Raw genomic sequence first — 26708 nt, 5'->3', positions numbered from 1 at the left:
CTTTTCATATAGCTTTCATATTTCTGGGTTAAATAACATTTTCTAGGTTGCTTATGTCTGACGTGGCAAGATGTGTTTAAAATGATAAAATCCACATCAGTAATTAAACTTCTTTATCGTTGGATAAAGAGTATTTTCTGCCAATCTGAATGTCTTTCAATTGCATAAATCTGAATGCACAGAGTCAAGATTTACACATGTATAAAATAAAACCATGGAGGGCTCCCCCCCCCTTTTTTTTTCTGCAGACATATAGAAAAATCAGTGCAATTAGCACTTGAAACCAAAGTCATATCTCTATTGATACTTAAGATTTTTACCTTTCAACATAGACAAAACTGAAAATGCGTGAAAAGAAATACAACTGAACTAGGGGAAAATGAGCTGCTAATATAGTGTTTTATGTCAGTGCTATTTCCAACCATGTAAAAATTATGTGAATATCCTAAGACACCAGACAAATTCTTAGTGAAACAGTATTGCATATTGAATTTTAGGTGGAGGTGATTCTTGGTCTTTATTGGTCTGATTTTCTTCTTTGTCAACAGCATATTTTTCTCATTTTACCTGGAATATCTGAATTCTTTTTGTTTTTGTCTTAGGCTTTCCGACAGCCCAATATATTTCTGAAAGGACCGCAAAAATATATGACCTTAATGGATTTATTTTTTGCAACCCGGAGTGAGGCAAATTTGATTTTTTTAATTCATTATTTTACACTTTCTAATTTTAGGGCTACCACAAGAATACTTTGTCATAATTTGTCATTCTGTAATTTGATGAGATTGGGCCTAGGGCTGCCAACAGAACTTTTGGGTTCAACCAATTGTTGAAATAAATAACTACTTGATTAAACCTAAGTTTTTTTTCCATTTAAAATGTCTTTTATGAAAAACAACCATCAGTTTCCATTGAATTCCAAACTATTTTGCTGTGTATAATCTGTGGGGAAAAAACTGTGCTGCCTAAATACAAACAGCACAATGATTGTCCGTAAAACCAGAAGGGTTAAAGCTATTAAACTCTGATATAGAACATTAATGTGTGGATTTGACACCTGCCTGAGTGTCTGTCGATGGTAATAAATTCAGACACATGGAAATACTTCATACTATAAGGTTTATGTAGATTTCATGGAAAATTTGTCCAGCGTAGTTTGTATAAACTCGCAAATATTACACATGCCTCTGCTATTCACATTAGCTTGTGAGTAATGGTGTATAACTTCTTAATGGCTACTGGGCTTTTAGATACTCAGTGTGACTATGGAATTAATTTATTCTTTCTGATCTTAATTTTTGCTGTTTTTACTCCTATAGATAATAAAATAATCATAAACCATGGTGTAAGGTAATTGCCATTGAATCTTAATAAAATAATCATAAACCATGGTGTAAGGTAATTGCCATTGAATCTTACTATTGAGAATGAAGATGGTGACAATGGTAACTTCTTCCCTCCTTGGAAAACTATTTTACAGAATTTTAAATTTGTTTTTATGCTTGACTGTTCTCTATCTGAAATTTCATGGTTACATAAAGAATAAATATAACTGTAGTCAGCGCTACAGTAAACACAGGCTTTTAATAATTACAAAAGAAAAAGTCAGATTTTCTCATTTATATGCCAAAAAACCCACAAGTATTGAGAGGGTGTGAGAATCTACTTGAATATAAATAAAGCAAGTTCCTTTTCAAGGCATGGGCAGAGGTCAGTGCTTTTGTCATCACTACAGAAACAGACCCATTTTCAGGGTAATTTGCCCCAAACACCCGCAGCCCCGGGCCTGGCTTGTGATGGTTTGTGTGGGTCCTACCTGAGTCCCCAGACTCGCGGTGCGGAGGAGCATCAGGAGTTTGGAGCAGGTTGTGAATGATCCTCATTCTCAGGCACTTTCCCTTGATTTGCATTTGATTCCGAGCTGCTTAACCACTGGTAGATTATTTTGATTTTCCTGGTGAATAATGCATGAGGGTATAGAAGTGGATGTTCCTTGGCTGAGTGGGCTGCAGATGAAGTGTGTCAGCTCCTTTGCAGCACTAACGTGCATTTTTTTTCTCAGGTTAAAGCTGTAGAGAACCTAGAGATGCTTTTTTTGGATAACTCCTACAAATGCCAAAATATTGGCAATGTTTGCTTTCCCTCTTCTTTTCCATTTGAATAGCTGTTATCACAATGAAGAAGTCAGTTGCCAATTTTCATGACGAGCTTATTTTCCTTGGGACTCCCCTTGAAGATTTCAATGGTACCTTGTTGAATCTGCTGCTTAAGCTTCTGGAAAACTTTCAGGAACAGGTTTTCTTTTTGGTCTTTTTTCTTTGTTTAATTATTTTTCTGCCACTAAGGTTAATTTGATTTATAGACTCACAACACTGATTCCTTCTTACACCTCCTTCTTACTCTGTAGTATGTGCTCAACGGATAACTGGAGTATCATTTACTGCACAAGCAACCTTGAGAACAGATACATGCAATAGAATAGAATAGAATAGCGATGTTTCATATAGTTAGAGCTAAACACGTCGAATGCTGCAATAATTGAAGCAACACTTAAATCCACTCGTGATTTATTTAGTAGGGAAGCCTCTTCAAGTTTTTCTCTTATTCATTTACTATGGGGCATTTGAGTATCTCAACATACACTCCTTTTCCAGCATGTTAGAAAATATCCTTTGTATTCCAGAATGCTAGAAAATTAAAGCACAACTGGTGTTCTTGTTTGCCTGTGGTTAGGCTTATAATTGTGGGGCATCTATTCAAAATCAGAATTTGATCCCTGAAGTATCAAAACTCTGATACCTCTGGGTCATTCTAAACAAAATATTTAATTGGACTGGACAAATGTGAAATGTGGAAACTTCCAGGGGTGTATGTGACGTGCAAGTGGTGTTTGATATCGAAGTCCTGTGGGAGTGTGGTTAGAAAGAACTTCCTAAAATATGGAATCATGCGACTGAACAAAATAGTCTTTCAAAACACAACCTTTCGAAACTTTCCAAATGTATCAATATCCCTTGAATTTACAGACACCGAGACATGAATTGTGGATAATTATATTGTAAAATAATGTTTTTAAAGTAAACTGAGTGTGATACTTCATAAAAGATTGAAAGCACATGAAATAGTAGAACTTGTATAGTAAACAAGGCAGAGTTGTGCAAATATTTAAAAGCAGACTTGGGTCAACAGCTGTGATAACAGAATTCTGTAAATACTCAAAACCAGTCCTATGAGTGTTTTGTGGTCTTTTTATAGTATTTGATGTAAAGATGCTGAAAACTGCAGACAAAAGATTTGGCAGGAATGCACATTCTTAGAAGGGTTAGTTTTTTACTAGTATCTTGTACAATATGAATTCTCATAATACAAGCAAAGAATAATAGAGAAGAAAAAGAGAAAAAATATTTTGAGAAATGTCATTTAAGTTTGAAATAATTACAAAACATGCTATGAAAGCAATTTTCCAGAAAGAGAAATGATCTTTTTGTGATGGTGATTCTGTGGTTCCAATGCTGCTGAGGCAGGGAGGGGAGTCATTTTGGTGTCTTGTCCACCACTGCAGCAAGTGGTCCCCGACTTTCTCATTAATCCAGGTGTATCGCTAAGATATTCCAGGCTTCCAAACCCTGTGTCACCTCCTTTGCCGCCCTTAATCACATTTAAAATTCTTCATTAACTTCCATTACCTTGTTTTCGTCTCATTTCATGTGCAAAGTGGCAGAGACAGCAGAGTAGGAGAAACTAAGAGAAGCTAGAGCTGGCTTCCCCATCTCGAAATGTTCATTTTGCTTTTCCATTTCCAAATCATGCCATCAGAAGAGCTTTGCTTCCATAAGCTTCTGCTTTCAAATTTTCCCCCTTAAAATCCAATTCTGACTCCTAACTTCTTTTTGATGTTGCCTTCGCTCCGTGCCCTTCTTAAAGGATCCTGCTTCCCATATCCAAGTAGAAGTCCCTGGAATCTGTTTCTGTCAGGTAAGGGTTAAACCAAGGTAATTTTTCTGTTTTGGGGCAATAGTAGCAAGGTCTGATTTTGGTCCTCTTATTCCTGGTGAAGGAATATCAGGGAACCACAGAGGTATTTTAGGAGCATAGCTTTCCCATAAGGAAAGACTTCATGGACCCATATGCTGTTGTCTTTAGCTGGTTTAAATTGGTGGTAGATCAAGAGGGTCTTTCTTAAAGATTTTGGGCTCCAGATGACTCTGAACTCCATAGATGGGTGGAATAAAGTATTTTTAGTGTAAGATGTTCTTCATTGTGACTAATAGAATAATCTCTTCTTAGTATGTTTTATACTATGTCCATGTATATAAAATCATACATATAAGCAATGATTAAACGCTGTATTATCCCCGTTAGTGTGTCAAACAGAATTCTGGGGTACTGTATTTTCTTGAGACGTTTGAGAGTAACACTCTCTTATTTTAAAAGTATGAATACAGATAGTTTTGGGTTTTTTTTATAAGTTCTTTTAAGAGAATTATTATTTCTTAGTGTATGATATATGTGACTTGCTGTTAGTATATTGGTATTTTAATGTGGTTTACAATTCAGTTGTTAATAGGAAGACTCCAAGTTTCATTGAACAATGTAGGTTGGAATTTTTTTAAGTATTAAAAATATAGTTGCTTAATTTTTCTTTAAAGGCAACAGAATTTGGGCGTAGAGGTCCTTTTGAACATCTTAACTTTAGAATGTAATTGAGACAATGGACTCAATGCTGTCCTGAGGTTTGCAAGGTGTCTGCATGAGCCGGGCAGAATTCCAGGGGCTCTGCAAAGTAGGAGATGGTTGTAGAATGTATGAGCTCAAATTTACCTGATTTATTCATGTAAAAAGTTTATCAAGAACAGTTTAAACAGGGAACGCCTATAGAAGGGGCTGTTGTAGTCTTGTCTGTTTATCTGGATATATGGATATCCATTTTTTATGGTGCAGTGACAGAAGCCATTTTAGAGTAATCCTCAACATAAAATGCTTCAAATACTTCAGTAAATGAACAACAAATCTTAGATTTTTCTGTGTCCTTAGTATTATTAGAAGTATAAAGGGAATATTAAACATACTTTATTGTTATTTTAGGTGTATTTGCTTGTGCTCCTCTGTCACTTTAACTGTACTTTATCTCTTTGTGCATCTGAGTTTCAGAAATGAGTGTGACTAATAGTTTGATATTGAATCAAAGGAATTATTTCCAGAACTTAAATACATGTTAGAGCAAGACAAGGCACATTCGCAATTTGCTAAGAGCCAGATAAGCTTCTTTTAAAATCAGTAGGGATGAATTAACCAATACTTTCTCCATCATGAGTGTTAAGACATAACTCACATCATTTGTTTTCTTAAATTCTTGCACGTTATGTTTTGGAGGAATAAATAATATGGGAAAACCGTTGTATTATAGTAGAATTTGCTTCTCTAATGTGGAGAAAGTTCGAAGTCAGTTAAACTCCTGGTGAGAGACATTCACTTAGAATAAATTTCATTACGATCAGTTGCCACTGTTATGTCTCAAAGGAAAAAAGGAAATACAAACACAAAACCACAAAACAAAACAAAAACCAACCAACCCAAACCAAACCCCCAAGCCCCAAACATCACTGAGTGTGTACTTACACATTTCTATAGGAAATTGTCAAGACATAGATTGTGTTAGACTGGCATTTATGAAGACCAGCAGTGCCTGGTATCGATGGGTTTGGCAGCTTTGACCCACTTAGAGCTGTTTAGGAATTTCCAATAACATTTTTTTTTGTTTTGTAGGAGAGTTCAATGACAGAAAGTCAAAATTTTGATGAAATGTTTCAATTTAGCGAACTTCTGAAATCCTGTGCAGTGGCTACTCCTTTATTTAGGAAGTTGTTCTCTGTGCCTGGAGACTTGACATTGAATCTCCAATCTGCCATCATTTGCTCATTCTTAATGTCATTGGAGAAAAGAGAACTATCTTTTTCAAGCGCATTTAATGTTAGTTAAGCTGAAGTGGTAATATGAACGTTTTAAGCCTTTCCCCTGGGCCCTAGCTAAAATATAGGAAGTTTTCAATGCAGTTTCGTTAGGTTTTGTTTTTCTTGGTTTAAAGTTAGAACGTAGTGGCTTTGGAGATGTTTTAAACAAAAACTTTTATTCAAACTATGTTAGAACTGGGATTACAGGTTGTCAGAATCAAATCGTGCTGCGTTTTCTACCATGGTTACAGTCTTTGTAATGAAATGTATAGATGTACCGTGTTCCGTTGTTATGAGAAGTTGGAAATTATCTTGAGGACTGCTTAGTTCTGCTCAGTTTGATGACATTTTCTGTTCTTGTCAGAATCTGCCATGACAATTGCTTAACAAGGAATTAAAATCTCATGGGCTCCTAATTCCGCTTCATCTTTATCTGATAAAATGTTCATAAACACACAGCATGGAGCGTGATCTTATATCTATTAAAAAGGCCCTGAAAGCTGATCTAATTCTTAAAACTATGAATGTGCAACCGAAGAGGAATTTATCCCAAGTATTTTTGGAATTTATACAAAGTATTGAAAACCAAAATGCCCAAATGTGTTACAAAACCAATAACAAGACTACTAATCGTGGTTCTGCTAATGTGTCTCTCTTCAGCAGCTTTGAGCTGATGCTGACTTGACTTAACTGATAATTTAGATGTTCCCTAAGCCCAGCAAGCTCTTCCATAGGTCCTCCCTGTTCCAGGAGGCACAGCATGACCAAACTGTCCCCATCATCCAGCCATCCCCTACTGATGCAATGAGAAGCCCCATTGGGGAGCTCTGGTTTAATTAGTGCTGCTTTGAGGCAGCCCCAAAACGAAGGAGCACGGAACTTGCCTTAAGTCGATTTTGTACAGTTCTTTTCGGTGCTCATATGACAAAAATCGTAATAAATGAAAGAAGATGAGCCTTTCAGAAGGTAATGAAGGCATAGTTTCATAACTAAAGCATTTGAGTGACTGGGACCACTAAGGCTGAGTAGTCACAAATCCTGTTCGGTTATTGAAAGCAAGTGACAACTTTCCAGAAACGGCTTCAAAGCTGTTCTCTGCCTTCTGTATTTTCAGAAGCTCCTCGCTCTGTATGAGGAAGGTTACACCAGGACACATCTTCTGATATCATATGTCATTATGAAGTGCACCCATCACATTGCATCAGCATTGAAATTAACACTGCTCAGATCATGTCTTTTCCTTACATTAAAGCTTAATGACAAAAAATTGAAGCTGTGCAACGAGAACAAATGGTTTCCTACTAGTCTCCTTTCTGTGGCTGATTTCAACAGCGGGGGTAAATAGAGATGGAAACATTTCATCTTTGCTGCGATCAGCAACCCTACTGAACAGTTATGAAAATCCAGAGCCTTTGTAATACCCTTTGTAACCTCCTTGGTGTTTTATTCTTAAAAATTTAGCCAGAGAAACTCAATTTGTTAAAGAATCTGGTGTAGTACAACAGCTCGTTGAATCTTATTTTTCCAGCTCACTGTCTTCCTGCAGCGTTTTGTGGGGATGTTCATGTTCTCTTTAACCCTCCATCTCTCAAACATTTCCAGGTTCTCCCAGGAGAGGTTTTCACATTCCAGTGCCCTTCATTGCCAACATTTAAATCAGTAACATTTTGATGTCATAAAAAGACATAATAGGGTTGCAAAATTAAAAAAAAAAAAAATAAACAAAAATTGGAATTCTTCTTTCATAAAGTCCTTTTATGCTGAATGGAGGCAACATTCAGGCTGGCACCCAAGCTCTCACATGATTACAGTAAATCAAAGTGTAGTACAAAATCTGCTTCTATGGCTTTGGGGGTTGGTTTGCCATTATTTTGGTGCCATACTACTATGCCGTGTAACCTCTCTTCGCATTTGCTTCTGTGCAATGCCTGTAGGGAGCTTCAGCAATGACTTGCACAGTAAAATAGTGTCGGTGAATTATTTAGAATAGGTATAGTCACTTTAGTGCGATTTAATAATTAAAACACCCTTTTAAGAAAAAGCCAGCTCCACAGAGAGTTTTAGTAAAGTACCAAGAACCCTTGTTTGAGAACTGGTGGCTCTGGCCAGCAGCCCTGAAGTTTTTGAATTAGATGGAATTGTCAGTTGTGACAGTTACAGGAAGATCCTTTCAAGTTGCTTAAAGTCCCTGGAGTCTTATTTTCTTTCTTATCACTTGGCAAAGTCAGACCGAAATTATCATTGCACATTCAGATCAGTAAATGTTACCTCTTTCTTCTTTCCATTGCCCTCTCTTAGATAATTGTTTAATAATGTAAATTCATCTAATAACTTGAATCTGTTACTTTAAATAAGCCATATTTTATTAACAAATCCAGCCTTTTTATGTAAAATGTGAAACGCTCTCTTTCTGTGAACATGCACATGTATATGTAGTTGGAAAAGCCTATGACCAGCATTTTATTTTCCACATAAATAGCTATAAATCTCTGCAAAGCCCAGTGTAAACGGTGATGTTAGCTTTCCATTGCAAACAGCTTCATTTAGGAAATCACACAGAGAAAGGTATTGCCTAAGGACGTAAAAGTATTTTATTTCCCTGAGAAAACAGTGTGGTTGCTATGGGACAGAAAATTACCTAATGATGGCATTTCACGGTTACATGTGACTGGACAGAATTAGACTATTGAAACCACAGTGGGTGAAAAGGTTGATTTTTCTAGGATATATTTTTGAAAGATTTCTCTTTGTGTAGATCTAGATACTTTCAAGAAAAATAAAGAAGCAGGTATTTTTCCATAGGGTACAATTTGTTTCTTTCTCTCCAGGCCTCCTAGGGTACTGTGCAAATGAAACATACTCGTTTAGTCAAGCTCGCTTTTAAATACCTGTGGAAAAACGAGCAGTTCTTTTGGATGTTAAATGATGATTTCTTAAGGTATTGCCTGGTACAAATACGGTTTGTTTCTTTTTTCTGGCGTAGCAATAGAATTAAAAACCTAAGCAATAAGTGACAGTTATTTGGTAGATTTCATAATAACCCTCTTAAGAGGTATTTTTAAGAAAAGGAAACATTTAAATGCATTTAAAATGCTACTGTGCCAGTTCTAAAAGTGGCCTCAGCATCATCCTTTAACTAAGCAAACAGAATTATTGACTCAAAGGCAGTCGGGCTGTCTGGGGGCTGTTTGGCTGTGTGAAACACATTATGATCCATTATAAACCTTTGAATTATTATAACCTTCTTGCACATGTAAATCTGTGGTTCTGTCTCTTCCCTTTCTCTTTTCCTGTGAGATTTCCTATAAGACAGAAGTTTTTAACAGTCCCCGATCCTCCCCCTGTATGGAGGGGCTGCAGTGCCACTCTGCGTGTACCTATGTGGACACTGGTAGAAATAATTACATTAATTAAACACCATGGCACTAGGGGCATAAAACCACTAGATCTTTACAGGTACTTGATGCCTAATGGTGTAGAAAGGTACAATTTTGGATGTTTTTTTGAACTGGTTGTTTGCCTGTGCCCCACTGATATATGCCTTTCAGAATTCAATTAAATGGACCTAGAAAAGTCAATTAGTGGTAAATCCACCTTTTACTCTCTGTAGTGGTGACAACCCAGAATACCCAGAAATTGTGTAGAGACTTCTCAGGTGGATCTGCATGGAGTGAAGTATGGCTTGTTAGCTCCAGCATCATGCTTGTCCTGCCAGACCCTCCCGACTCTTCAGAAATCGCCCATGAAACACGTTCCCTTTTGCTCTTTGGTTTGGGAATGTGCTGCAGAAAAGCCCAAGTCCAACAGCGCCAGCTGGATTTTGCTTTGTGCTTCCTGCACTCCAGTGCTTATGTTACTTACGTGAATCACTTAGCGCTTGGACTCTTTTGAAAAAGTGATTTTAATGTCCTTCCTAGCTTATTATTAATATGAACATTAGTTTTTGATGTTTGTAGATTAGTCAGGAGTAAGTTCCTTCCTAGTGCTTGAGAAAAATTGGTCTGATCCTGAATGAAACAGAAATTAAACTTGTTTTTTAATATTTGTTTTTATTCCTTTCATAACTTTATTCCCCTAACAAGCTCGAGGACCTTGGAGGTCTTGGTTCTCCAAAGAAACTTCTGCTGGGATTGTGCTTGAAATCCCTGTTAGCTGTGTGTGGCTTGCGTGTCTGCATGCAAAAATTGCCACTTTAGATTACCCTGCTTTTGGCGTGAGTAGCTGAGAATATGACCTCACAATGTGATTAGCATTCTTGTATCCTGCCAAATTCTCCCTGAGTGTTTCTGGCACATAGTATCAAGCTAGGTAAGTCTTACTTGTGCTATTTAAAAACTTGTTCTGAATGTGCCGTGTTTGGAGAAGTCACTGAAATCAAGACTGTTTAGAGGGACCGTTTGAGATTGAGCACAGTTGTGATTTCAGTCCTGAGCGTGTGCTTGTGCCTCTGTTTACTCAGAAATACCTGGGATTATTGCCATTAGTATGAAATATCTGCTTTGTTTTGATGTCTTATCTCATTTTCCATATTTTTTTCATAGTGTTTAAAACTATCCTCTAAATTTTGTCCCATAATAACCCTTAGATTCCTGTTTAACACCTTCAGCCACCTCTCACAGTCTCTTACTCCAGTCCATTCATTGCAGGCATTTCTGGAGCTGCGATGTTGTTTTCTGCCAGCTGGTTTCCTGAAATACCCATTTTTACACTATTTTTATGTGCTGTTATGTGCCTGTGGGGTCTATTTGTCACTGCTAATCCAGTCTCTAGACTTTGGGGATTTTCCTCTCCTTTTTTTCTTTATGTGTTTGGATGTCTTTTCTTCATAGTGTCCCACTTAAATGCACTTTTTACAAGGCATTAACAGGTGTGTGTTGGGGGGTTTGTTCTGTCACTGACTCTAGGTAGGTATTGTAAATACAGAATATTGGTAGGTGTAAAATAGTATTGTTGTAAAAGCCAAGAAAATGATCGTCAGCTCCAGAACTTCAGTTGGGAGATAGCTGCTTCCCCCTGCCCTTTTTCCCGTGAAAGAGAGTGACATAATAGATAAGAAACATCCATTGAATTTACAGATAAAGGTTTTCCCGACCATAATGGTGTGTGGCAATAACAGCCCGGACAGTTCAGCCCTTGAAGGAACACAGATGAAGTTTATGATTGTCCATAAGGCCTAATTAGTGAGATTCTAAAATAAAACCCACATCAAGACAGAGTAAGGTGATGATAAGGAGAGTGAACCTATATTTCATTGATGGTGTTATTTACCACTAGCAATATGTACTTTCAGAAAAGGCCATCCATTTCTGTCAGTTAATGACCAGAAATTCTCATATACTTTCTTTTTTCTTTAAAAAAACCCAAAACCCTAACAAACTTTAAATGCTAAGCATACTGATCATGTAAGCTGAAGAAAGTACTAAGAAAACCCTGACCATTCTTTTAAGATAATGAACCAGTGGAGCACTAGTTAGAAATGAGTTTCCTAGTTAATATTTTGAACCTTGTCTACTGCACTATTGATATTGTTTGAACAATGAAATGGAAGGTTTACTGGGTTCTTCTGTTGGAGTTGTGTTCCAGAGAATACAATTCCCAGCAATTTCTGCCTAGACTTGTGAAATTTTTCACTTTTGCCCCACAGATTATTCCACTTACTTGGGTCCGGTCCCATTAGAGGCCATAGCAAAAGACATGGCACCTTTACTGGGACTAGGATTTAAACAGCTGTGTCTTTCTCATTTATTAATTACTTATCAATGTGTAGAATAAGATGTGCATCTCTTCCACATTAAGCCCATGTCAAAACGCCGTGACTCTGTGAATGGTACAGGAGCTTGCTCAGAGCATTTACTTTTTGTAGTCTTGCCTACATAAATTTAAATCACTAATTAGTCACTCCTGCATCTTAATTATTTACTGTATTGCTTTTTGTTGCTATATAGATTGAAAAATCTTTATGTTAAACTGGTGTCTGATATTCAGAAACTGAATAAGATTTGAGCAGAAGCTGTAGGAATTGCTTTGTGTCACCTTACTCCTCTGTGCAATGTGCGGCGTCCAAATGTATGCTGCTTTCTTGTTTGTATACTACACGATATACACTTTCCTGAGTCGTAGAGTACTATCATTCCTAAGCATCTTAAAGTACTAATCGATTTTCATTTTCTCCATCAAAAATCTCTTTCAGATTATATCTCCCAGATTCACTGGGAATCCCTGGAATTCCACTGTATTTTCTTCCTATTTTCCAGTCCTTCCACTTCCATTTATACTTTATTTCTTGACCTCAGATGTGTCCTGTGAGTCCCATTTATTTCTCCTCCTTCTTCTCTGCTGATAATTCCTTTGATGTTCCTTGCAGCTTCCCAACATAAAGGAAAACATGGTCCTTAACAGGGAGACATAGGGTGAGTCATTTCTAAATTTCTTGCCAAATTCTAGACCAGGAAAAAGACACTAAGACTTTATGGAATGTTTACGGTTGCGGTGATTCTGTTAAAAAATTTTCCCCAACTTCATAAATTCTGTTAATTCGTGTTGTGTTCCACCACCCCTCCATCAGTCATGGGCCAGCTGAGGAGGTGGTCTGGGGCTTTCCTGACCTCAGCTCCGCTGGGAACACGGTATGGGGAGTGCAAACAATGATTGTGTTTCTCTCCCCCATTACAAAGGGAGCATCCTGAGGACCTACAGGCACCTGGATGTTGTTTAGAAGCAGCAGTTCCCCAGAAGCCGAATTTGGTGGGGGCTGCTTGCAGGGTTGCTGCACCACCAGTTCCCGCTGACTCTGGATCTGGTGTCCACTGGTAGAGCCAAGGGCTGGATCTTTCCCTCATTTTAAATCTCTATTACAAACAACAGTGAACCAAAAAATATTGCAAGTAATTTGAATTTACTTCTCAACTGAAGTTTCCTAATGTAGTATCTGAAATATGTATTTTGTGTTACTCTGTTTTATCTGTTCTGCCTTATGTACTTTCTCTTTTGATACACAGCCTATTATTCATGCACTTATAAACATGTACTGTTTATTACTTAAAATTCTCGCACCTGAATTTGTGGCTTTGAGTATACGAATACAATCATAATTAACCCAGTTTAGATGTGTTTCTGTAGATTACAACAGGCTGGATCCCAGGTGATTAGTGCCAAACGATCCTCCTTCTAATGGAAGTGCTGGTGGACACATGTAGTAGTTGCACATATGCACAGGTAATACCACCATGAGAATGATTTATCTCCTAGACACACAGTCTTCAGTTATTCTGAAACGTTAAGAATCTGCACCTGAAATGCCATGGCTTAGTAGAGAACAACACATGCAATTTGCTTATTTATGCAATCACTCTTCTTTCTCACATCCCATTCTTTTTTAGGGATGTGCTTTCCCATTTTCTTCTCACTTTATTTGCATCACTTCTTGTCCGGAAGAAAACAGAGTTATTTTGAAACTTGAACATGGAAGTCAAATTTTATTGTAGTACTCATGATGTCCGGGGGTGTGACTGCCAAATAATATCCAGAACACTTCTATTTTCATAGTAGTGTCTTGGATGTCAGCCACACATTTTCCTCTGAATTAATGAATATCATGTAGCTCTATCTACCACTGCTGCCAGAAACATAAGAATAAGTGATATTTCTGAAATAGTATGTACATAAGATTACTTTTTTAAGCTTACACCTTCCGTATTCTTTCAATTGATCTTATTTACCTGCTCTCACTTACCTATAGAAACCAGAGGGTCCTTTTTTGTATTGTTGTTACAGAAAATCTAATCTCAGCTGTCAATGAACCAACTCAGAACTTAATCTGCAGGTGAGATCAAGAAACAGGCTATGCTGGAGGGGGTGGAAAAAGTCTTCCCTCGACATTTTCAAGCATTGTAAAATGCAAATGGTAATGTCTTGAACCAGAAGCAGGCATAGTATTGCTGACATTAATTACTAATCCACCTCAAAAACTCATCAGTGAGCAAGCCTCTCTTTCTCAATGGGATTAACCACTGAGAACATTACAAATGCTGCAAACACCTACATATTTGTACAAAGATAACCCCCTGTTACAGCGGATACATTCTTTTTTTATCCTTTCTTATTTATACCAGCATGATTCATTAACAGTTATTTTTGAGGTGAAGAAATGTAGGCTACTAATATAATTTAAAATGCTGTTATTTTAATGAATAAGTCAGCAAGGTTTTAGTTTCTTTTTAACACCAAATGTCTAAATCAAACTAAGGATAGTGAGACAATTATCATCTTAAATTATTGGGTTTTATTTGTTAAAGATCCTGCTTGATGACATGGATTTAGATAGAGCTTGCTCTCCTCTGTTTAGAAGAGATTTTGAGGGTTGAGTGGTTGCATTGCATATCTACTACCTGTAGCATAAAAGATGATTGGAAATTTGCAGGGAGAGACTCTATACTCAGGTAACCCAAATGTGCATCGTCTCAAGAGTGTAAGTTTAAATTACTTGTTGCTCCCAGTGTGAGGTCCACTTTGGAACTGAGATGATGAGAATAAGAACAAATGAGGAATTCTTGAAGATCACTTACCGGGAAACACAAATGAACAAACAAACATACGTGCAGAGGATAATGTGGGGTGTAATAATGATGGTTTTCACTAACTCCCCATTTGAGAAGCTACATCTAGAATTATGTAAATGTTTTTTACTTTCTAGTTTGTTACATCTATGGGATATGGAGGTCTTAGTGGCTTCTTCTACACTCATGACCCCAATAGTATTCTCTCCCTAAATTCTCCTTACACTGCTTGCAGATTCATGGGCTTCAGGGAGACTACAGAGTCAACCATTTAGTTCTCTTGGCACTTAGTTTATGGCTTAGTTGATAATACCTCTGCCACAATAAAAATGGGCTCCTTTGGCTGCTCTGCTGTGAAGAATGAAAGTGGTAATGCAGGTTTTTATCATTAAACACATCACAAGGCAGCATACACCTGTGGGAAGCAAACCAGTAGAATGAAAAGCTTTCGCAGTTCTGTAGGTTGTTTGCTGACAGGTGAAGCCCAGCTATGTCTCCTCAGTAAAACAGTGTATTCTTTTCTCTTTGAAAATATTACTCTTGAAGTGCAATAACCCTCCTGGATGTGATCCTGTGCGATATGCTTTAGGTGAGCCTGCTTTAGCAGGTGGGCTGGACTAGATGATCTCCTGAGGTCCCTTCCAACCCCAACCAGGCTGTGATGCTGTAATAACATATTAACAAGTGTAGTAATTTCATATTAACTGCTTCATTGTTTCCTCCTCTCTTCACAATTAAACTTCAGCATATGAAGATAGGTGATCTTTTTTTTTATACTGTTATTAGACATTTACATGATGCCACCTCCTATAGATCTTCCTCTTCCACATGAGCTACCTCATAGACTGTTTTCTTGCTGCCCTCATTTTCTGTCCCTATCCTTTTGTCCTTGTTGTTCATTTTATGTGACTTTGCCGTGATGTGGTATCTTCTAGAAATTCTCTTTTACGTGCCGTTTATTTTCTGTTGGCTCTGTGTGGCGGACAGATAGATTATCCTTAGGGAACTGGTGATGGAAGGAGTGAAAGTCAACTGTAGCCATGAGAAGGAGGAAAAATAAGTCTGAAAAATGGCAGTGAAGGACACCAAGATTTAAGAGTTGAAGAAGAGGAAGGAGCTGCAGCCAAAATAAGATATTGTGGGTTTATTTCTTTGCTATTTTCTTATAATTCCTGCGGGCTAACTCATAGTCATGCATGGCCTTCAATGTCATGGCTCGGTTTCTTCTGTCAATTGGCCTGCAGTAAATCAGGAGTAAGCGTATATTTGAGAGCCACTTGAGCCAAGGATGGGCTATAAAGCTGGTATTTGTATAGATGCACTTCTGCATCCTTACACACCTTGTGCTGTCATGCAGACTTCTGCACAGATATCGTGAAAGGCTGTCAGAGCAGAGTGGATGCATTTGCAATCTGATGTGCTTGGGAATGGTGCTGCAAGATAAGAAGGCTGGAGAAATGGATCCAACTGACTGACACCTTAAACAATACATGTTAACTTACCCAACAACCCCATCCTCCCAATAATTACAATTGTCTATATAAATTGTAGTAGCATAATGCATATGCCTGTGGCAAACCGCTTGACCACTTTGGCTAATTATGTATTTTGTAACTTCTATAAGAGTCCATTTTTTTTTTTCCCCCATTGAGAGCAATATACACTTTTCAGTTATGAAAATGGTGTTATTCTAAATAAAACTGACATGATCCACCAACACTTTTGGAAGCACAGATGCTTTGTCCCACTATTTACTAAAGAGGTTCACACTTAGATTAAAGCAGTGAAAGCAAATCACTGAATAAAGCCTGGAACAACATAATGATTTAAGGAATTCGCTGAGAGCTTTTGGTAGGAGGAAAGTTACACAAAGGCAAAATTAGATTGTTTTCTGTACAACACCAGAACACAGAAAGAGCATGCAGTCCAATATTGCTACATTTGTTTTTCTAAGCATCTTGTGTACTTCCATTTGTCTTTGTTCTCCCCTGCAACATCAGACTGCAACCCACAAATTTGTGTATTGTATCCAAGGCCCATCAGTGTCAGACATTAAAAGAAAAAATCAGGCATCTTTGTTTGCAGGAGCTACCAGCCATGAAATTCTCCTCTCTCTGAGTGACACTGCTTTTATTTTATTTTTTTTTCAGCATAAACTATGTGGGTTGGGATATGCGCAATGCCCTGATGTTAAATGATATTTTTCCCAACTCAATATATACATAATGGAAAGAACAAAATTAATTCGTTGTGTAATTCAATGCTTCTGAGTGGTGCTGCGTCAGGACTAGATTTCCCAGCGTATTATTAGGGGGGGAAATTGCACCATCCTTTCACCATCTTGCTTAAAGAGCGTAAGAATCTGTAGTTAGATATAATTATATTTGATTTGTATTTTCTGTTTTATTGTTGGAGGTAAAAGAATGCAGCTTCAGGGTTTCACACTTGAATGCTTTCAGTTCAAGCTGATAGTCTGAGCTAAATAGATCTTTCTGTCCAGATATGCTACGAGTTGTTAATCTTTTGCTTCAACGACACTTCTAAGGAGCTGGTTGCTAATAGTCCACTGCGGTATAAAGATGAGGAATTCTGGATGAATTCTACCTGCTGATGAAAACAGACCTTGAAATCAGCCTAGTCCATGTTTAAAGAAATCAATTAAAACAAGTAGTTTGGTGTCTGGTCTGCTACAAATCACCCATTGCCTTTTTTTGAAAGGGTTCACAATAAATATTTACTTCTAAAAATATTTCCTTTTTCCTTGTTTTCACAACCAGCAAAGAAAACTTGGTTACCTGGGTGCACAAATGTATCGAATACAGATACAAATATTTGTCATAGTTATTTGTATTTTTCAGAGTGAATTTGATGTTACTTTCAACCCAAACATGTGTAATAGAATTGAGGGGTTGTGGGTTTCCGGGCATATAAAGGATTGAGAAATCCTTGTCAGAGCTGGGTTGTTATTCCCCACCTATTGTGAGGGAGAATGCTCTGCAGAAACAAAAAGTGCATAAAATACAGGTTTTTGTTTGGATAAGTTACTTTTTTGTTATAGCAGTTACACTGCAAGTGAGCTGTAGGTATTTTATTCAAATCAGCCGCTTCCTTCGACATCGCTGACGGATTTCCATCACGCTTTTAAATTCTCCTTCGGCTACTGTAACTCTCCGCCATCGCATTTGCTTCTCCTCTCTCCCCAGGCCCCTGCTTGCAAGGCATCTCCCTCATTACGGGCCATTGTTGGTCCCCATTTCCAGCCTTTCGCACAGAGTTGGAGGGTTTCGTTTTCCCGCCTTTTAACCTCCCGTTCTTCCGGTTGTTCGCGCGCCCCCATCCGTGTTCCTCACACCATCGCCCTTGGGGATGGCGGTTGTTGTTTCAGTTCTCAGGTAAATTCTGATTTGTATATTTGTATCACTGCAGGCAAAGCTTCAAATATTTGCAACTATTGCCATATTGAGCTTTCCAGCAATTTTTTCTTTTTAAAAAACCCACGATATTCAAGCTCTTTTGGGCCATCGTTTTCAAACCTGTTGTCTTCTAACCCATCAAAGAGATTTCAGATATTCGCTCTGACTTGTAGCAAGTTTTAAGCAATACTTAGCAATTTTTAAAAGTAATCTAAATAGAAGATTCTCTCTATCTTTTCGACTTTCTGTGGACATCTGAAAACAAAGCCTTGAGGTGAACGCGTCTCCCCCCTCCAGAATCATTGCAGCTCTTTGAATGTTATTCTTGCATTACTGCTGTAAACTTAGTGAAGGTTCATTTATAATCATGTGAGTGTGGCAAGAAAGGGAGATTGATTTTCGTTTCCCATGATTTTAAGCTCATTTATGTGTGGCAACTGGGCATTCGTCAATTTCTAGATTCCCTTGAAACGTACCCACAAACACATACACCTCACGTGCTGAGGTATTAAAATACTTCTAATAACAGCAATCGAGTAAAGTGTTTTCTGCAGAATCAGAGAGCCCAGCAGCAGCCAGTTTGCTCCACAACACAAAAAAATTGCGTCTAATTAACCCATGGCTTTTGCTGGCTATCTGAGAGCCTTTCTGACTCCACAGTGGTGGTTTTTAAGCAAATTCTGTGTATGTTCCTGGTGAGAGCAGAGTGAGACTGGCCCTTGTCACACGGAGCAGAGTTTGGGGACAGCAATGTCACAGCCATGCCGGGTGTTGGAAGGGATGTCTGGCACGTTGGCTGTGGAACTTGCACTGCTATTTTTATTTTTTGGTTTTTCTTTCTAATTGGTAACTCTTGCCATCTGTTCCTGAGCCATCCCCCTGCTGTCCTTTCCTACACACAGTCTCCTGCCCCCATTCTACTCATCCAACTCGGACTGGCTGCCTGCAGGCTACTAACAGGAGCTACTACCAGTAGTAGCTGGGTGGTAAGAAGATGCTAATGGTGGCAAGAGAGATACCTATGGCATGTCAGCTAAGCTGGGCTCTTTGAGCATCATTTAAGTGGGTTCAGATGCTTCGCTCTCCCAGATTTTTTCAGAAAAACAAACAAACCCGAAACCAAACAAAAAACACCCTCAAAAACCCCTTTGGTTTATCAAACATGTTTAGTTGGTCCTCTGAAGTGGATTCCTTCTGAATCTGTCCCGCTTTCTGGAATAAGTAAGTAATCTAGAAGCACTGTACCAATCTAGGTTTGCTTTTTTTTTCGTAATGAAATCTTTCTCTACTTTACAGTCTATATTTGAATCTGTCTTTTCTTGTCTAACTCTCCATTTGGTGCCTTAGCATACAGGAAGCCTATTTTATAGTGGAATAAAAACATGCTAAGAACTGTATTTTTACCAAAAAACCTAGATGGGCATACAAGTTAACAGGATTTTTCTATGAAGAACTCCAAAATGGACAAAATTAAAAAAAAAAAAGAATAAAAGCATAGCAATTATAACTGTGTTTTACCATTATCTGAGAAGCTCTTGCTCTTAGAGGTGTGTTGGTGGGACGATTAAGGAGGAGTGTAGATTTGGTCAGATAATTTTTTGCTTTTTCTAGAAGTGCCTCAAAATAGATCCTCAAGAGTATGCAAGCCACTGATTTTCCACAGATTCCTAATGGGAGCTATAGACTGAAAATACCTATACAAATTTGGGAACTTATTGTTTCAAATGTACCAAAAAATGCTAATCAAAATTAACTTAAAAGCCCATGTTTTGATTTCTGCTTAAGGTGGCTTGTTCTTCGCCACATGCAGAGCTCATAGACATTTTTCTGAGCACCTACACAACAAGCAGGGGAATTAGGGCTTATCTCACCTGTATTTGCAAGGTTCTTTATTATTTTTAGATTATGGATGCTAACGACTTGTGCGTTACATTATTGTTGTGTGCTAGCATGGTCAAATTATTAGGTTTTTGTCCTGAGCTAATGATACCAAGATTACCATTGTGAGGCAGAATTTCTTTCAGGAAAAGGTGGAAGCTGCTGGAATATTTTATTTTTTGACTTCCCAACACCAGTGGTTTTTGGACCTCAGCTAAAAGAAACAAATTCTAACAAGCTATTAGTGAAAACTAGAAAAAATAAAACACTGCAGCTGCAAATAGTTCACTGACTTCCTTGATTGTCATATTTTCCAAATGTACAATAGTGTTTATTGCAGTAGGCTCTGCCATGTAGGAAGAAATTATATTTCCTGCGTTGGAGAAAAGACAGACAGTTAAATGGGATAAAAAGATCACTCGTCAGGTGATATAATTGATGGTGCGGATCGGAAAGAGTTCCCACAATTTCCATGAAACTCAATAATTTTAAGTGACTTAAATAATTTTGATGTTTTTCTAACACTGATTAGAAACCTCTAGATGATGAAATGCTACAGCTCCGGCAAGGATCTAATACCCCCTGGGATTGATATTGATTGACTACAGTTGCCTGTTTTTATTTTACTGTATACGAACAGACACGAATGAGCGCAATTGAGTTAACCCTTTCCTCACCGAACTGCTGTGATGGGGCACTTGGGTTATCAATACTTTGAAATCCTGACACCCACAGAAAGAAAAAGGCAGTTTGAGCATTCGACTCCCAGGTTTCTACACCAGCATCACCTTCTCAGTAAAACACCCAGGATGTTCTTCTTAGAGAAACGTGAGAGATATTTAATGCTTATCCAATATGTGATTATCTGAACTGAGATACTATGTATTCTGAACTATCAGAACTGAGAATAGGGAGGCAGTGATTTTTTTTTTTTCCTATGCATGTTACAGATAATTCTTGAAGTATACGGGGATCAATCTATGTTCTGTATTATCAATATTGCCCTACGGTGTGTAAAATGGAGAATCACAGAATCACAGAATGTTAGGGATTGGAAGGGACCTCGAAAGATCATCTAGTCCAAGATGCTCTTCCTAGGAATCCTGTGCCCATGGGTGTTACAGTGATGCCTGGATAAGGAAGCACAACAGCCCTCACGTTATTGTGGGGCTGCTAAAAGTAAAGATCACCAGCAAACACTTGCTAACTTTTTACAAAGGTTGATCTCAGCCCCATCAGTAAGCAAAAATTAAGATTTTAGCCTATTTCCCGGGCATTTTGGGAACTATCCTCATAATACTCACTTGTGTTCGTCTCCATTTGAAACAGGAGCATTACCAGATTCTGAGGTTTTCATGCAGAATTCACCAGCTCTCGAATACTAACTGTAGTTAGAAAAGCACTATGGAAATATAAAATATTATTAATACCTCTTGTTCCTTTCCCATTTGTAGCACCAAATGTAATCGGGGGACTGAATTAAGATGTTAGAAAGAGGAACGCACAGAAGCTTAAATTCAAGTTAACGGCAGGGTTGTTCTGGCGTGGCAGCTCTTGTTCTGGAAATGATATTGATTATTCTGGGGAGCTAATTAATGCACATACTTATAAGTTAGTGAATAACAGTTCAAAGTTATTCTTCAGGAAGCTTTGCATCTTTTCAAAGTATAAGAAAATCCTTCCTGTCAAAGAAAGACATTTAATGATGTACGTTTGCTGTGTCTGACATTTGCTCTGCTATGAATACTTGCTTTTAAAAATATGTTGAATCAAAGCATAAAATTATATTAATTTAGAGCAATATTCCTTTCATTATAATTTACTAACTATTTAAACACTGGAATGTTAAGTTTAAACTATTCAATTTATTTGTGCTTAGTAATTCTTTTCAGCATTATGCTAAATATGAGATCATTATGCATAGAGAGGTTAAATATATTTTAGTCATTTATTTTCTTTCATGAAGCAGTTTTCTCAGTAAGAATAAGACCTATTTTTCAAAATAGATGCATTAATGATCAGCAGAGATGTCTGAAATGGAATAATGTTTATTAACTCTTATACAGTTTATACTATTCGAGGACTTTTTAAAAAATATACAGTGACTTTACTGTTCTTTGGAATCTTTATATCTTACATTTAACTTGTTGTGCTTAAAATGTGTGTGATTTTTAGCACCTCCCCCCTGCTTCCTATCTGCCCATTTCAGTAATTTGCTCTTCCTCTGGGAGCATGTTTGCACAGGCTGGCATAGCTATCTATAGAATACTTTTTTCCTTCAGAATTGGTGATTTTAAAACTACAATTATTTATTTTCTGGCATCTGCAGTGAATTTAGTGAACCAGCTTGGTCAAATTTTCATATTTTTACTCTGTGCAAAAAAAATAATTAATAATAATCTGTTTTATTCCAGTGCAATGGAAGGGGAGTGAAAAACAATTGTGCTTGTATCTCATCTGTTTCAGACCGGAATATAGGTCATGTTAAGATATTCTGTTTAGTGGCAGTTTTATCTCCTTTCTTAACACAGTCATTGTGTGAAGTTTGGTGTGATTTGTACTTTTTCTCAAATTGGCTCTTTGGAGCATTGCAGTGAGCAAGGAAATAAGTAGCAAAAAGCAAGTAGCATTAAGAACTGGCCCAGGCTGCCCAGGGGGGTTGTGGAGTCTCCTTCTGTGCAGACATTCCAACCCGCCTGGACACCTTCCTGTGGAACCTCATCTGGGTGTTCCTGCTCCATGGGGGGATTGCACTGGATGAGCTTTCCAGGTCCCTTCCAACCCCTGACATTCTGGGATTCTGTGAAATAAATAATAAATAATAGCCCAAATAAATAAATAAATGTGAAATAAATAAATAAATATTAGCCCAAACAAAACAAAAATAGCAAAAATCAAATAGGTAATGAAAAGCAAGTAGCAAAAAAGCAAATAAACAACAGAAAGCAAGTAGCAAAAAGCAAATAAACAACAGAAAGCAAGTAGCAAAAAGCAAATAAAGAACAGAAAGCAAGTAGCAAAGAGCAAATAAAGAACAAAAAGCACATAAACAACAAAAAGCAAGTAGCAAAAAGCAAATAAGCAGCAAACCCCTCTGCTCACTGAGAGGCAGCTGTGCAAGTTTTGGAGCTGCCTGCCCTCCTCCAGCAGCTCCCATCTCTGCCAGCGTTCTCCTCTCCCCAGCTGCAGCCTGGAAGCGCAGCACCTTCTCACGCCTGGCTCCCCCCGAATTCTCATTCAATGTGACTTTTTGCCCCTCTCGCACCCCCAGCCGCCCGCACCTCCCTCACCCGGCGTTTGCTCCCGCACAGCCGCGGCGCTGGCGGTGGCGGGAGCGTGGTCTGCGGGGCTGTGGCGATGCTATTCACATGACTAATCCTCTGAAAGATAGCAAGAGGTTTTTTTCCCATCTTTTTTTTTGTGTGTGTGTGAGCAGCTCCAGTCTCCGCACAGTTGGCTCCCAGCTGACAGACAGAATGTGGGGTGGGCTTTGTCACCAGAACGCCGGGTGCTGCGTGCCCAGCGATGCTCGCAATTACACAGTGCCCAGAAACCTGCTGCTTATGTCAGGGTGCAGCCAGCCTGAACACATAGAAATTGGGTAGCTTTCTTATTTTTTTTTTAAATTTTATTTTATTATATTTTTGCGTTGCCTCTTTCTTCTCAGCAAAGGTTATATAATGAGGGGATTGCTGCTAAAGTAAAAAGGGAAAATGAAGTCTTTGTTAAATGCCTTCACAAAGAAAGAAGGTAAGCGATGAAAGCAGAACACTTTGATGTTTCAGACCGGTGTTTTCTTGTGTACATTTAATATGATCGGCTTAGTGACTCTATCATTAATCAATTCCTGCAGTTTATTTTTTTTTTAATTATTTTATGTTAAACAGTCCATTTAGACAACTGATTGTTAAGACTGGATGTGACTTTAATAATTTGAATTTTTTCTCTGAAGAGTCAAGGAGTTGTAAAAATGTTTTTCTTCCCTAAGAAATGCATTTAAAGACATGAGAGGAATTTCCTCGTGGATTCTGGCAGTGAATGGTGCTGAATTGCCCCTTCAAATGTATGGAATGCCAGGAATAGAATCCTGAGAGCTGGAGGAAGGATTAATTGGTACTATCAGATATGCTTTTAGGGATGATAATTTTAAACTTTAGGGGCATGAAATTAGTTCAGGCATTTTCATGTCATATTATATCAAGTGTTTTTCCCAAACAAGTTTTGCAGCAGTTATACTTACAGTTCTGAACATGGGGAAATATTGCGGAAAAACAGTGTCCAACAGGGGCTAAAGCATGGACATATGCACTTCATCAATTTCTGCTGTAGTGTGTTGTGATTTTCTTAATTGTGAAAATAATATAAATAATGCCTGTAAGAAGCAGCTAAAAAAATATCCACCCACTTACAGTTTGCAGATTGCTGGGGAAAAGAAACAGTTGGGTGGAATATTAATCACTTTAGGCACGGAAATGCTTATTTTTAACTCTTTCTATAGAAGATTTGTGTTAGACACCCGTCAATGGGTGTAATTAGTTGTCCCCTTTCCCGTTTATTTTCTGTAGCAAAGGCTAATTTTGCTTGTAGTTGTCTCCTTAAGAACAGAACAGTAATAGCAAAGCAAATCTAACTCCTAAATGATTGTGTAAAATCCTACGGTATGCAAGGGAAAAAGAATTCATTTAGTCTGGTACCTGGAGAGTGTGTTTACATACAGAACATACCCTGTTTTTCTGAAGGACTGAATGCACCGGTTTTGTGTTTTCTAAAGTCTGTCGCTATAAACATGCTCAGCGATTCTCCATCCGTCCTGTCACTGTGCCCCTCGTGCTCCCTCCCACTGCCACCAGCCTCTCAAAAGTTGCAGCGAACGTCCCCAAAATGTTGGCAATCTTTAGACTGATCACTCTCTGGCTGGTGGGTTTAGAGCCTCACCTGTTTAACATCATGAAAAATTAAAATCTAAGGGTCACATCTAATTTCTACTGAAGTCCAAGACAAAGTTTGGTGACCCAAAGGGAACAGCATTAGACCTTTAGGTAGCAAACCTGTATGCACAAAATATTCCCTATGTTCAGTTTTGTGTGCTTTCTCCTTTACTCAAATTACTACAGTAGCTATTCTGCTTTATCATACCTGGGAAAGATCACTGCCTTCAATTAAATGATTTCTAGAGCTGTATTCCAAATGTCAAAAATACAGGAATGCACAAATGGCATGTCTGTGTCATATATATACATCAATCTGGAGGATCGGTATATGTCAATTTTGATTAAAAGTGCTGTGAGTTTTCTTGTAGTTAGTACTAACCGGGGCTTTCACATTTGAAGCACCAAGGTGCTTTCAGCGACATACTGTGCTGCTTTGAAAGCTGAGAAAAAGTAGGAATATTCTGAAAATTAGTTTATAGCATAAATATTCTACCTCTAAGCTTTATCCCCTTTCATAGCTTTTAAAGATTACTTCCCTTATTTCTACCTTGTTTCAAATGAAATACTATGGAAATTAATTTAAAGCCTTTTCTCTCTGTGCACATTGTTCTCTTGTTTGGTTGTTCTGATGTTGCTGAGCTATTTACCAATGAAAGTTTCAGCTCATTGGAATATAGAGCTTGTGTTTGTAAAACATTCGGTCACAGTTAATCATAAACTGATTCTGGTGAAAATTACATAAACCATTCTTTTGCTTGCAGTTCCATCTTTATGTTATAAATATTCTTTCAGTTTTGCTCTGAAACCTTAAATTTTGCTGTGTTCTCTCAATTAAAGGCTGTATTTCAAGGCAAGACAGATTGATTCCTATGTTTATTCATATTTTTGTGAATGTATTTACTTGTACAGTATGACAGACATTCTTATTCTGGTTTTTGTGTGTTTTTGAAGGATATTGAATGCGTAGACATTTCTGGCACTTTATAAATGGCACTTACTGGCACTTTAAATATGTAGGATGATATTTAGTGGGGCTTCTTTCCCAATTACAATATGATTTTTTGAAAATTACAACAGCTTGATAAAATCCTCAGAATAATGCCTGTCTGCCTTTTGTTAGTTGCACTACTCCAAGTTTTCAGATGTAAATATGTGCACCCTGGATTGAATCCTGTGACCCCACGAGTTCCACTGAAATAAATTAACGAGAATAGTTGCATGAACGGGGAGGGAGGCAAACATGGGTTTTCAGAGTCAGATCCTTTATTGCCTTAAAATATGGGTAGGAAACGCCATCACATCTAGTGAGAGCTGGGTGCCTTTTATTAGGAAATTTGCCTTTTTAGTTCCACTTGGATCTAACTGACCTACTACATTGAGAAAAGGAGATGTGGAAAATGTAGCATCTGCTGGTACAAAATCTCATGTGACCGCAGTGCTGTGGCTATAACACTGACAAAATCATGGGCCCTGTGGTTTGTATTATGTTTTTATTGCCCTTGCTTTTGTTTTCTGTTATGACTATTTCATTAAGTGGTATACTGCAGCCTTTGAATACAGGCTTGTTCTCCTGGGGACAAGGCACGTGATGGAGCGAGTGTATTACCCTCGGGTAATATGTTCTATATACCATAGTAATAGATGTGGTGGAAATGCCTAGATTAGAAAGAGAGGAATACCTGGGGACTACAGCAGTGTAATAGAGTTCTGCCAAGAGAAAAATCTATGTCCTCAATTTTTAACCTGGAAGATGGGGATAAGGTGACTGTTAACACTTCTGATTTCAGGTTAGACCTGAACTTGTGATGGAACAAAATTCGCCCAGTTTGGGTGCCAGTGGGAGAAAGAAGTTAGAAGTTCACGCATCAAACATTCTCCCAGCCAGCCCTGTTACGTGTATTTCATCAAATACAACAACATAGTGTGAATAGGAACTTTTTGAGACTCAAACTTGGCAATAATGAGATGTTTCCCATTTCC

The 26708-nt window shown here is 37.9% G+C and overlaps 1 protein-coding gene across 1 annotated transcript in view; it reads left to right on the top strand.

Annotated features, from left to right (window-relative positions):
* The window catches only part of SHANK2 (SH3 and multiple ankyrin repeat domains 2), a gene marked incomplete at both ends in the record, with an annotated part of 273237 nt that overhangs the window by 52326 nt on the left and 194203 nt on the right, over positions 1-26708 (top strand). The window lies entirely within an intron of this gene.

The sequence above is a fragment of the Streptopelia decaocto genome (genome assembly GCF_964273445.1).
Source record: "Streptopelia decaocto genome assembly, chromosome: 7".
NCBI lineage: Eukaryota > Metazoa > Chordata > Aves > Columbiformes > Columbidae > Streptopelia > Streptopelia decaocto.
The sequence above is the reverse complement of the archived record's forward strand: the minus strand, read 5'-3'. Positions and strand labels throughout refer to the sequence as shown.